The sequence below is a fragment of the Mugil cephalus genome, chromosome 13 (genome assembly GCF_022458985.1).
Source record: "Mugil cephalus isolate CIBA_MC_2020 chromosome 13, CIBA_Mcephalus_1.1, whole genome shotgun sequence".
Classification (NCBI taxonomy): Eukaryota; Metazoa; Chordata; class Actinopteri; order Mugiliformes; family Mugilidae; genus Mugil; species Mugil cephalus.
The window spans coordinates 21,703,583-21,717,692 of NC_061782.1; positions in this window are offsets into that span (position 1 = coordinate 21,703,583).

Sequence of the window (14,110 nt, forward strand, 5' to 3'; positions counted from 1 at the left end):
AACACAGTGGACAGTAGAGCTCGACAATGGCTACAAAATAAATGTTTACTCAAGCTGTCATAATCTGAAATCCCTCCATCTGCTGAGTGCAGCGGGTCTGAATGATTTCAATGGCCTGCAGTGAGGAACTCAGTGTGTTTATTTACACCGATCAGCCACAATATTAACACCACTGACTGGACGAGTACCACATGTACCACGCACCTAGACCAGACACCCCCACCGCATAGCAATGACATCCCTTCATGGCAGCAGCCATCCCCAGCAGCATGCAACCAGACACACACTGCATTTACATGCACGTGAATTATTGCCTTAATCGGACTATAACAGGAGAACTTAAGTGCATGTAAACACGTTACTTAAAATCGGAGTTCTCATTGTCCGATTGAGACACCCAGATAATGCGATTGGAATCAGAGTTTTCATCGGATAATGCGTGTGCGCATGTTCCACCACCGCTGCGCTGGCGTGTGACCCCGGAATAAACGCGTCCAAGAAAGCCGGGCGTAGAAGAAGAAGAAGAGAAACGGAGCCGTCTGAGGGATAGTGCGGATCTTACCTCCATCGGAAGTAGCGTGAACATTACGTATAAGATTAAAAAATGTACTATTATCCGTCTGGTTGTTTTTGTTTGAAATGCTGGTCTGCGCATGAACGACTCTTGTTTATTATATCACGTAATAGGTCACCCGGAAATCGGGTCGTATTAACGTGGTATTAACCCGCTGAAAGACACGTATCGCCACCTAGTGTGGAGGAGGAGAACAGTTATTCGATTTTCTTGCGCTGCATGTAAACTGGGACAAGGACGGTAGAAAGTCGGATTTTGAGCATAGCTCGATTAAGCTCTGCATGTAAACGCACTGACAGACACAAACAACTCAAAACAACAACAACAACAAACAAACAAACAAAAAAACATGAAGAACAGCACAAGGTGTTGTCCTGGCCTCCAAATTCACAAGATCCCAAACTGATCAAGTATCTGTGGGATGATCCACAGAGGACCCTCCCATCAAAGGCCCCAACTAACAACAATCTGTTACCAGAGACCACAGGACACCCACACAGAAGGCCCATGTCCATTCTCTGATGAGTCACAACTGTTTTGGAGGTCATGGTATTATGTCTGATTGGCGTTAATTAAAAGTAGACAGTAGAAAGAAAAAAAAAACATTTTGAGTCTGCAAAAAAAAAGCTATTGGCTCACCCATCTTAGCAACGTTTAGGTTCAAGTGTTCACAGTTTTTCTACAAAAATCCTGGAAATGTGGGAGAAATGGATAAAATATTAATTTAATTGCATGAATGCACAGCTGTGTGAGGGCGGAATGAACATCCATGTTCTACTGAGCTCAAAAGAAAAAAGAGACAGAAAGGGGACGACCTATCCGGTCGGCACTAAATCAGCTCACTGCTGCGAGATCATTAGCGAACAAGCGTCGAGCCAGTATCAGCTCACTAAATGAACAGTGACAGTCCAGCAGACAAGTCACTCTCCAGTTACTCTCCCCAAGAGAGCACCCTCCACTTTCATTCACACAACTTGAACAAAGACTAAATTAGTCCCTAGATGGTTGTCTTGGGGCTTTTTTGGAGCCCAATCAGGCGCTCAGAGCAGAATGACTTCCTTGTGAGCTGCACCACCCTAGATTAGACACTTCCACAAGCCTTTTTAATAGCTTGTTAATTAGCAGCAGAGTAGCTGGATGAAGCCATTAAGGAATTCAATGCCAGGAGTAATTAAACAACACCCCAGGGCTTGTTTCATATGCTGAAATCAATGCAGCAGCTTCTTTTTGGTGTTTTCTTATTGGTTTTTCCTTCTTGTAGAGCACACAGCAAATTATCCATTACCATACAGTACTAGAGGCCCAATTTCATGACACTTGGTGTGCTGTTTTAAGCAACCACTCAGTCTAGTGGTGTGGTTCTGGTCCTCCCATCTTTCTACCACTTTGGTTCAGGCCAAATTATCTCAATTCTCTTTGATGAACTGGCACAACATTTAATAATGATTGTCCTCATAGGATGAATGCTAATGACCTTTCCTCTAGTGTCAATAACCAGCGATATTTGTGACATCCAATTAATAATAACAGGGATCAATTTGATGATGCATCAACATGTGTCCTGGGAAATCTGATCATAAGTGACCAGCTTAAAGTACAGGTGTGCACATGACCAGGATGTTGTGAATGCATTTGAGTGCATTCCTTTGGTTGTGTGAACATACTGCACATCCTGAGTATCACTAAAGACCACCTACTTTGAGTAGACCCCATGATAAACATTAACATCTTAACATTCTCATGGTGCACATTTAAGTCAGCTGATAACAGCAACTTGTGCCAGCAATATTTAAGGGTGTACAAATCATAGTCTTATTACTGTTCATGAGCAACTCTGTTTATGTAAAACCGTAGTGAAATATGACCCGATAGTAGTGATATATGTGGTAAAACCGCTTGCATTAGTTTTTCCTTTAGCATGGAAAAACAGTTTCAAATAAGAATCTGGATAATTAGCATGAGCAGTGGCAGTTGGGAAGTTTAAAAAAACAACAATAAATGCCTACAAGATATATTTATATGTGCAAATTTACACTCTAATAAGACACTTGAATAAAACTACAAAGCATCACTGTTATTCCTCCACTTAAATTGACTTGTTCCTGTGTCATAGGCTAAGCTAAGATTTTAGGTCCAGCAGCTTTAAGCTTTCTGACAAATAACATCAGCTATTAGAGGTTAATCTGAAAATGCGTCCGGATGTGAAGTCCTAGAGGGCGATACTACAAGGCTTCGGGGCTTGTTAATGGCCTTTTTGTTTTGAAAAAAGGTGACCGTGAACATGCTCTTTGTGTTGAAAGAGGACGAAGGGTCACATGCATTCGCATACCAGCTTGTGAGGGCCTTTTGATTGTAATTGTCCAGGGAGGGGGAGAGTGGGCTATTGATACGAGGTTGTGAAGGAAGAGGAAGCATTACCCCCCTCACTTCCACCACCCAGTTTTCTGCAGATACTGATATGAGTTGGCCTGTTTCCAGTCGCCAGGACACTCATCTTGCATTTCCTCAATGTATACTGCATGCAGACCATGAAAGGCCCAGCGCAATGTCCAGTAATTAACCCCTTGACTCAGTTTATTTTGTAGCTCTGACTTAAGTTGAGTTAAGTTCTTTTGGAGGTGAAGCAGAGTTTGCGCTACAGAGACTGCCATTTAAAACACAGCAACAGAGAAACACAAGACTCAGATGTCGGTTGTGTTGATTGGATGTCGGGCTTGGAGCAGGTGGCTGTGAATTCCCTGCCCTCTTGTTGAATCAAGCTCAATATTAGACTCCTGTTTAATGTTTTTACTCCCTCCAGGCAGTTTGACTGAGGAAGCTGCACAAAGGAAGAACTAAAAGAGAGGAAAAGGGCACATTTTCACCATGACAAGACAACTTCTGCCTGCACAATATTTTCTGTAAAGCATTATTGTAGAATAAAGAAAGCCAGTGATGTTTAACGATTAGCTGAGGGAGTGGGGGGGCAAATTGAGTTTGAGCTGCAAGTCAAATGAAAGAAAAAGTAATACGTACATTACCCAGGAGAGAGGTAAAGAATCCCCCTTTCCCTCATTTCACAACAGTTGTGAAATATGACAGCGGAGTTTTGAGGAAGAGTTGCTTCCTAAGGTCACAAATTCACTGCTTCAGGCGGTTTCACTTCCTGAATATATTCCAGAAGTTGTTTTTTCTGCCATGCACCTCTTCTCCCACATCTCAGATGTAACGATGTGGATGAGCTGCAGTGATCTTAACAGGTACATGATACCTTTGTTTGTAGTTGTTGTAAGAGTATCATCTGGGAAAATGAAAGACTCTACCTGAGAGGTTGTTATGACGACTGTAACTATAACCTGGCATTTTTAAGCATTGCATTTCATTTATTTTATTGTTTTTCCTTGTATGTCTGGATGTTTGCACCAAGGCTAAAATTGTTAACAATTGTTACCCTTAAAAACAACCCCTAACCTTAACCGTAACCCTAACATAAAAATATATACGGTGATATCATGACATATTTAACCTACATCGATCAGCTTGCATTCAAAAGACTGGACATTTCCAGTAGATGCATGGGGACAACGTTGGAAATGGACAATATAAACAACGAAATGATGCGAAACGATACGAAAGACTCACTTATATATTGTGGAAAAATTACACCATGTTTAAAAGAAAAGTAGATGGAGAATGGGGACTGGGTATAAAAGGGGGATGCTCAGACCTTTTTCTTCAGTTGTCTCCCAAGAGCAGGGTCATCTGCTTCTTGTCTTGTCTTGTCTTCTCTTACATGCTGATAAAACCCTGGACCCTCTGCCACCCTACGGAACCTTTTTTTGAATGCTCTGTGGATTGTTTGAAAAAGCTTCAGACACATGGGGTGAAAACTTAACAAAATGCCCCATCAGCTGCAATTAGATAGAGAAAACTGTCATCAAATCATACGTTCTAAAATCTTGAGTTGAAATGTTTAAATGTTACGTTTTGCCTGAGCTCCAATCACAAACCAATTAGTCCTCTATACAAACTGATTTGCTGCTCTTTCGGTTTAGTGTTTTATACACAATCTGGTTATTGTTGCACAAAAGATAAGATAGTACCGACCTGACCTTCAGTCTGTAAAACAGCATTTGATGAGTCAGCAGTTCTTTTAATAACACCTGGCAGGCTCGTTTAATGTGGCTCGTGAAACGCAGCTCTGTTGTGCTCAATCTGCAAAACAGAAAGAAGTTGCTGAACCTCTGCAAAAAATCTTTCGCTACGCTTGGAGATTGGCAGCATAATTGATCTGTTCTGGAGTTTATTATCGGGAGTTTTTCACCCTGGCTGTCCAAACATATTGAGAGCAGGAGAGGGGCGTGGAAGCCGCGATAACTTTGGCAGCACACAGACCAAAAACAAAGAATTCAAATAAAGTAGGACGAGGAGAGAAGGTAAACTATTGACTCAACTGTGCTAATATATTTGAGGAAGATTAAACTGAGAAAAGATAAAACTGATAAAAAACTGATTGTTGAGGACTCACTGTGTCGTTCCCTTTTTCCACCATCAGAAACTATTAACTCATAAAATTTCCTTTGATGAGGTTTAAAATGAAAAGCAGAAGAATGGACAGTACCTGGATGTGAAGAAACAAACAAGGGCCTCATGTTCCTCTTGGTTTATCTCCAGTGCGCAGCCGATCTCGCTGGCCCACTCATTGCTTGCAGGTGTAATAACACGGCCTAATCCAGGGCTGGGGTTTGAAGTTTGGCAGCTCGCAGAGAAGATATTTCTCTTCTGGAAAACAGCAACTCAGCTGTGGGCCTGCAGACTTAAGTAATTCCAGGCAGCTCGGGTTGTAAAAATGTCTGCTTTCTCTTTCGGCCACAGTAAAGACAGACATCAGGCTATCAGATATGAGTCGAGAGCACCATTCCCGTCCAGGTTTATTATTTTTTGGCATTTGCGCTGCAGTAAATCATGTCAAGTGTCCTCATTTAGAGCTGAAGCCACAGGGTTTTGCATGTGATCCGAGGCACACTTCGTAGTCTAATATTATCAGAGTGCATGTTTAAAATCTGTGTTGTGCAAATTTAAGAGGAACAAGGAATTTCTCTCCTCCACTGTAAGTCAAAAGTCAGAGGTCAAATTTAAGGGTTTGGTTTCTTGTTTCAAAACTTTTTTGCGGTGCAATCTGATTCCAAATTAGTATATCCAATAATAATAACTGCACTTTGGGTACTTTCCCTCTTTCTTTCACTATGTATATCTTCTTTTCTGGTGTGCACTGAAAAAGAAGTAAAGTCTGCCAATCAGGAAAAGTAAATATGCAATAAGCAAAGTAACTCAGACATGAAGAATTGTATAGCGACTCAAATCAGATAACCATATAACCATTTAACTCCTGTAAAGTGAACTGAGGGAAATTTGAACCAGATGGCAGTTGACTTTGGGTCACAGTGTGGATTCACTTCACATCTGGGTTCCCAGGCCCAAGATGGACAGATGTTTTTATTTAATATAACACTCCTACAGTGATGTTTTTGACAAATAAGCTCCATGATCCGGTTTCTTGTGGATAATAAGGTGAAAGAGCTTGAATTCAAAGTAGTTTGTAATCTCATATTTGTTCATGTTATAGCTAATGCACAGTGTTTCAGAAGCAAACTGGGCCCAAGCAGGACCACAGAGACATTCTGTTACCGCTGACCCTTAATCACCGCGAATGAGCCAGAGTGGAACAGAACTGCTGCAGATTTTGAGCTAAATATGCCACAAAAATGATAGAACTTTCTGTCTGGGGAAGATGATCGCTCTGTTATAGACATGGCTCATTAGTTTGGGCAGGCGGAGTCGCTGCAGCCTTCTGAGCTTCCTCCTATGTGTGTGTGTGCGTAATCCTGTTTGTAGCTAGTGCAGTTGGCTTTGTTGTCTTACTGCGCATTTAACTTAAACCTTTTAAACCGGCAACCAAGACTTCTCCTTGATTTCCTTCGCAAATCAATCACTCAGTGTGCCGCAAATAACAACATAATTACGCTCGGCAAACAGCGGCCTGCTGGGTAACTCGATCAGAATAATTTGATTCATTACTTTTCCAAACAGGCCGTTCAGCTGTAAGTGAATTTGAGGCAATTTAGTCAACGCGACTAACAGGCAGCTGATGCAAAAATTGAGACAAAGCTGCCTCAGTGTCATTCTGTGGTAGATAGACTTGGATTGTGGGCTCCTGATCAAACTCATTCATTTGAATCCCTTCTATTTAATCCTCTTTAAAGTTCGTGTTTAAGTGCAGTCTAACAATTATTATATATATATATACTCACATACAAAATATACACATAAATACTTGGAGGTATTTACAGTTGTGGGCTACCTGTTTGTCTTTTGAGTGCATATGTTATGCATAAATGATAAAGCTGTATGATATGGTAAGTACGAACCATACAAGTCCTACCTAATCTTTTGATGTATTTGTCAAACTTTAGTTGAGTTCCAAGACTCCTGCACTGTCTCTAGTTCATTCTCTCTGATACTTAATTTAAAAGTGTTGAGGGACTCCTAATGGAGGAGCACGCAGATAGACAGGGCTTTCGAATGTTCAGTCAGCCAGTTCATAATTGTGCGTCTGTGATGCATCCTGGCAGAATGAACAATATCGAGACTTAATAGGGACAACAACAGATATGCATGGCTGGGCCACGGTGGCATTTAAAAGTCATTTTCCACAAGTCTGGCTTTCACCATTCACATCCACCGAGACACACTTCACCTTTTCAGATTCATGCACTCTGGACATAAATTCTGACCATGCGAGGTTTAGACTTTTTAACCCCATCCATGTGCTAAGGTAAATTCTGCAAAATGAAAACTGCAACTCAGGCAGGATATACCATCCTAATAACAATCAGATGATAATGAACCTATTACAAAATGCAACTCTATCAAATCTAATGCAACAAGAATGGAGAAAGACAAATGTTAGACCTGTTGTAGGTATTATTGTACCAGGCGGCCTCCTCATTCTCTGTGAAAACCTTTAAAAAATTGTGGCAATTTATGCTTTAATAACCGATTCAGTCTGGTCCAAGCGCTGCTGTTTACCGGCGGGAGATAGAAGAAAGTTAGATACACACTACAGCAAACCGATCAAACTATTCACTGTGAAACTTTGTGTATATATATGTCTATATATATCTTATTTTAGATGAGTGTCTAGAGGCTTTCTGAAGTCTGAAGTGTGTAAAACTGAAATCAAACACCCAAGTGTGATCCTCAGAGATCCAAGATGAAAGACGTGGGAGGAGGGCGGGAACACACCAGGGACACGGCCGTGAAGTTTAAGGCTGAACTCAATGTTCCAAGTTTGGGATGCGGTGCCGTCACTTGCCTTCACGACAGCGTAAAATCCACATGTGCTTTTGTTAAGGGAGATGAAACAGAACTGAACTGAAACACTACCCGGAGCTGAACATGCAGTGTGTTTGTTTGCTCTGACACGGCGAGAGGACTGTTTGACACACATGGAGCTGCATGTTGAGAAAGTGATGCTTCACCACCCTGCAGGTCAGCTCGCAAGGAGGGGAAATGAAAGAAGGGAGGACAGGGGAGGGAAAATAAACAGAACAAAAATGAAAGCAGAAACTCGGACGATCTGGAAGGAAAGATAAGGGTCAAGAGGAGAAGAGAATAAAATGAGGCAGATTGAGGGAGCTGTGCTGACAGACTTAAATAAATTAAGTTGGAAATGACTCACAGTTTAAGTTTTGAGTTTCAGTAAATTAGAAGATTGAAATGTCTCTAATTATCAGTAATACTGGCAGGTTCAGACTGGAAATGAAAGACACTGTGATAAGCAGGAATCCATGAAAGGTTTTCACAAACTTGCAAGAATATATATATTATCCCCATGCAACAATATCCAAAATAGTTTGTTAATTTACAAATGGGTTTTGTTTGTTTGTTTGTTTTATACACCCACTTATTATACTTCTCCATTAATTTATGCAAGACAATTAATCATTTGTACATATACGGCACATAAAACTGGTCTTTGTCTTAAAAATGTTTGTTCGCAATCCATCTGATGTCGATTTGTGGATTACAAACCCTTCAGAGGTGGTTTTGTAACTGTTTCCAGCCTGATGTTGGACTGGATGAACAAGGTTTTTTACCGAGCTCCTCAGAAAGCTCTTTTGTTCGTGCCATCAGACACTTCCACAAACATGTGTTGTGAAGATGAGACTGTAACAAATCCCAGATTTTTGAACTAGACATTGAACAATACCTGAGTCTCATTACATCGGCTAGAAAACATTCTGAACTGAGGTGCACTTATCTTTGCACGTAAATGATACGTAAACATGGCTCATTTTCCTGAATGAACAAATACACAGGTGTAATATTTCTGCTTCATTCGTTTGACCCGGTTCTCTTTGTCTACTTTCAGGTCTAGTGAAAAAAACACTTGTGTTTTGTGCAGAAATGTAGAAGATTCTGTAGCACTGTATATATTATTACTCTAGAAGCAAAAACAGAACAGAAAGTAAAGTAAAAAGATCACTTGTGAGGTTGTATGTAATTGTGTAAGGAACCTGGAAGTTGCATATGCTGATATTTAAAGTAAAAAATCCCAAACACATCAAGGCATTTTTATTTAAATACGGTCTCAGGAAAGTACCTTCCATCTCTTGTTTAAAGCTGCATTTCTGAAGACTCTATACAGAAATTGATTTATTACAGATTTATTCCAGTGTTTAGATTTCTGTAGTGATTTAAGTTTAAATAGGTAGCTGCTGGATTCAAAGATAACTCCCACTGTTTTTTATAAAAGCTGCTTTCCTGGTGGATGGGTCAAAAATGTTTTCCTAGATTCCATTTTTACTGTAGGCTTCAGCTCAGATAAAAACAAACCTTTTCTATGTGCTCGAGAGGTTTTTTACAAACATCTCAACAGATACAAAAGAGTTAAAAAAACAGCATTACTTGCACTTGGAGGAGTCCTCTCAGCAGTTTTACAAATATCTCTTTTATAATGGATCTGCAATACTGTGAATGATCACTGGAACTCCAGCCGTATCCAGCTTCAATTTATCCGTGGCAGCAGCAATCAGCTGGACTCTGCAAACACTAATGTTTCTAATTTTCCTGATACCGGAGTGGCCACAGCTACATATTTGGAGATGGTTTGAATAAGACATGATTTGTTGCATGTGTTTGGAAAGTCTAAAAAACAAAAATCCCCATAGTATCAAGCCAAAAAAACACTTATTCGCTTTCTCGTTATTCCTGTTGGCTTTTTGAACAAATTTGTCTCCAACAAGACAACTTTCGATATTATTTGAGTCTCCATAACTCGAGAGAGCATGAGGAGGAGGGGGAGGTGCAGTAGAAGTGGGTGAGGCTGCATAGGGTCCTTTATAACACAGCTGAGGTTCATTCGAGGTCACACACTCTGTAACACGTCACGTGCTTCCGGAGAAGATCATGACTCCTGGATCACGAGAGCGTGTTCTCAGTTTAAATATTAATGAAACTAAAATATGCAGCACCGATCTTGAGCTACACGCGCATTAATAGGAAAAAGATTTTCCTCTCGTGGAGCCAGCAGGGTGGAGTCATGTCAAAAGCCCTCTGTTAGTCTGCACACGGTGCTGCAGCGACTCTCTGAATTGCAGTCTTTGCATTAGAGTATTCACTTCTTCCAGGAGTCAGGGTGACGACTGTCCTGTGCTACGACTCTGTAGGGGAACTGCAGTCGTACCTTTATTTCTGTCCTCACACTTTCTCGCGGCTTGCCTATAATGACTGCTTCTGATCATTACTCCCTTTCCTTCCCCTCATTTTTCTTTCCACGTGCATTTTCCACCCGGCGCTCTGTTCTCTCGCTCTTTCTCTCTTTCCCCTCATCATTTTCCCTCTCCCTAAAGGATGCGAAGAATTAGAGCACAACTTCCTGCCTCAGAAACACAGGCCCAGGGAAGGTGTGAGCTGCGCGCTCGTTAAAACCCGAGGATGGATGATCAGTCATAACTCCCCCCGCCTCCAGGACGCAATTTCAACACCCTTGTTGAAGAAAATTGCCCTCCTTTCTCTGGTGGTGGGAGGAAGAAAACACTGGAAACCTGGGTAGGATGAGGAGACTTTGACTGATAGATTCTGCAGCTGTTTCAAACATATTTGAAGGTAATAGGCAATGACATGTACGAAAGAGTATTAGGGCCAGGCAAAAAAAAAAGAAAAAAGAAAAAGTCAGACCAAAAAAAAAAGTCAGGCAAAAAAAAAAAAAAAAGAGCCAAAAGAGCGAGAATTTCCTTTATACTGAAGCCAATTCTGAAATATAGATTAATCAAGTCATTTGTAGAGGCAGCCATGGCCATCGACTACAGCTAGTAGTTTAATATTTTCTCTGTTTATTTATTTTTATGCCTGGCCCTTTTTTGCTTGTGCTGTTTCTTGTTTTTTGCCTGGATTTTTTTTCTTGTGCTGGATTTTTTTGTTTGTGCTGGACTTTTTTTTTTTTTTTTTTACCTGGCTTTTTTTGTTTTTTTTTGACTGGCCCTACTACTCCTTCGTGGACATGACCGGCTGTTTGCGATGGTCAGGAAATCTGGAAACTCCCTGGGTCAGCTGATTACAGACACAGGAAGCTGCTGAGCTTCAGTTGTGGTGTGTGCAAGTGAGTGTCTGTACCAATCCCCAAGAGAAATGTTGCTTGAAACAGTTTCTAGCTTAAAAAAATGACACAATCAGAGAAGCAGGGGTGAAGCAGAGCAGTAAAGCTGTGAGCAGATGAACGAGCAGAAACCATTTCATAAACCTCCATAAAGCTGAGCACCACATTCGGGTGATTCTGTTGACCCTTTGACTTCGTCATGTTGCACACTGGCATACATCTCGTGATATTTCTAAAGCACCTTCAGAGAATCTGAGCAAACTTGAGAACAACGATGAACAGTTTAGAGTTCAGAGGTCAAGGATTAAAAACTTTTTTTTTTTTTTGGCCATGACTCAAGATTCCCTACACTAATAATGACGTATATCTAAAACAAAACTAAGATCCAGTATAGGATTAAAACCATGGAGACATTCAGGCTGTGAGTCTGGAGAACTTCTTATCATAGAAAAAGAAGAGTCCGCCCAGGTTACTATCAACATCCTCTACTGCAGCTGTCAACATCCTAGTCACATGAGTGTGAGGTACAACACCAAATATCCTAATAATAAACTATACTCATCACTCCATCAGTCATTTACAACTGAAGAACTCAATTTGAAACATCTTTAAAACCCCTCGAATAAATCCAGTTAGCTACCATGACCTTAATGACTGAGAATCTTCACAGACATAACTGTGACAAATGTCTAATAGGGGGGAAAAAAAACACTCAATTCAAACCAGAAAAGGCTGTTTTAATGAGTGAGTCAGGGGACCTCAAGGTACCTAACGAAAGAAAGGGTGCTGAAAAGGTGCCCGGCCATGAAGAGCCTTAAATGTAATAAGTAATAACCTAAAATCAATTTTAAAACAGCCCAGGGTGTAAAGTTGTGACGTTGACGAATAAACCGACTCCATTTACTGGTTCTTTAAAACAAATGAACAAACACGAGGGGGAGTTGTGAGTTGTTCTTCTTTATTTATTTATTTATTTAGCTACCGCTCCTACTCTGCTTTGCGACAGAGATGGTGGAGCGGTGGACCTGGATTTCATTCTCAGTCAGCACAAAGGTGTTAATACATAAAATAAAGCATCTGTCTATCCAGAATATAAAGATAGACTCATCCCACCGAGAGAATATGTATTGGTGGCATATGTAAGTTTGAATGATTCTGATCCAAATCTTGTCACAGTGCTTATATCGAGGATAAAAAACATTTCCCCACAGGCTGGCATCTTAAAAATAAATATCAAAATGAGTCAGTCGTTTGAACAGCTCTTTGAAAGGAGCAGCTCCACAACATCCGGCTCCTTTCAAAGAGCCATAAATCCCATCTCTACAAGGGAGAGCTGTTAGAAAGATTGATATGATCCCTTTCCCTCGCTGACCACTGGGGGCAATAGACTACAGCAAAAGATGCAGTGTTCCCAAACATGCAGTACATAACACTTTTAGCCCCGAAAACATAAACAAATCTTCTCATTTTCCTCCAGAAATGAGAGAATCTGTCCCTTGTTTCTATTTTCTAGGAGTTTTGAATCACTTATTGAGTTTACAGTATGTGAAGAGAGTATTTACCACGAGTGGATAAAACTGCAAACAGATTGCGGAGGCAGTGGGAGGCAGCATGGAGGAGCTGGAAGCATTTTCACACCGCCTTCAAGTGTGGCCATTTGGAACGGGCCTAAATAACGTTGCCCCTGGGACGTCATTGAAACCCTACTCGTTGGGGAAGTACTGAAGTGGTGCATTCAGTTCAATAAGTTTGTGCTTGCAAGGCTAGGTTGCCTATAGTCATACATACATGAAGAAATAAAACAAGGACACGTATTTTCCCCAAACATGAACAAAAAAAAAAAAGAAAAGGAAGAGCTTTGTCTGGTAGAAAGTGGGTCCTTTTCCAGGGTGTTCTCTGGTGTTTGGTGGCATTTAAACATCAACGTTTCCTGCGTTTGGTGATTTAGCTGGAAAGCAGAGATTTGGATCAGAGTAGTGACTCACTCCCTCCGTGTCCCACCATCCTTCACCAAGCAAAACCTCCTTGCTAACTGTGACCGACTCTTTCCTGCATTTCACTTGTTCCAGTCTGCAAGAAGGAAGGAATTTTTTCTTTAAGGACAAGGATTGTGACGTGCACAACGCGCAAAGATGCAGAGTCACCATCTGCACTGCTAAACTTCCTGATCTAATTTCAGAAAATATGAAAAGTCAAGAAAGTGTCCTCTTTGAATGTTTTGTTTGCCGGATTTATGAAAGTGCACCTGGATTAATTTCAAAGTCTAAAAGGTGATTAAAGTCGCCAGCATCTCTAGTCTGATATCGGCTTGGGATATGAGTCGAGGCTTTCTGCTGCCCCTACCAGCTCTAAATATGTTCAGTACATGTGAGAAGAACTACCTGCGCTTGTGGTCGATGGTGAGCGATAGTCCCTGCTGATCGAGCCCCAGGGAGGTTACGTTAATTTTCAAAGACAGATGAGGAAGCGAAACCTCCGGGAAGTTCAAGGAACAGATCAGCTCATCAGCGGCAGGGAGAAAAATCACTGCTCCCATCAGTTTCCGAGAACTTCACCTCCAGTTTATCATCGCGGCTTCCTGGCAGCGCGCTGATGATGTCAAGCATGAGTCAGGATGCAGTCGGCTTTCCTCCGTTCTGACTTGAACACCTTCGGAAGCCAGAGAGTTATCCAATCAGATCAGGAGGCTGATAGAGAAGAAGAAATGGAAAATGGTTTGATATGCTTTATAGTTAATGTCATTCCTGGAGGCTAATGGAGGCTAACGTGTAATTTCACCTCAGAAAATTAGTTTACTTTGGATTTTTGGGCCGGATCTTTTATGGAGACATATTGAGGCATATTTTCATTCATTTTCCAGTATTATTTAAGACCGACCTGGCTCTTCCATCCAGATT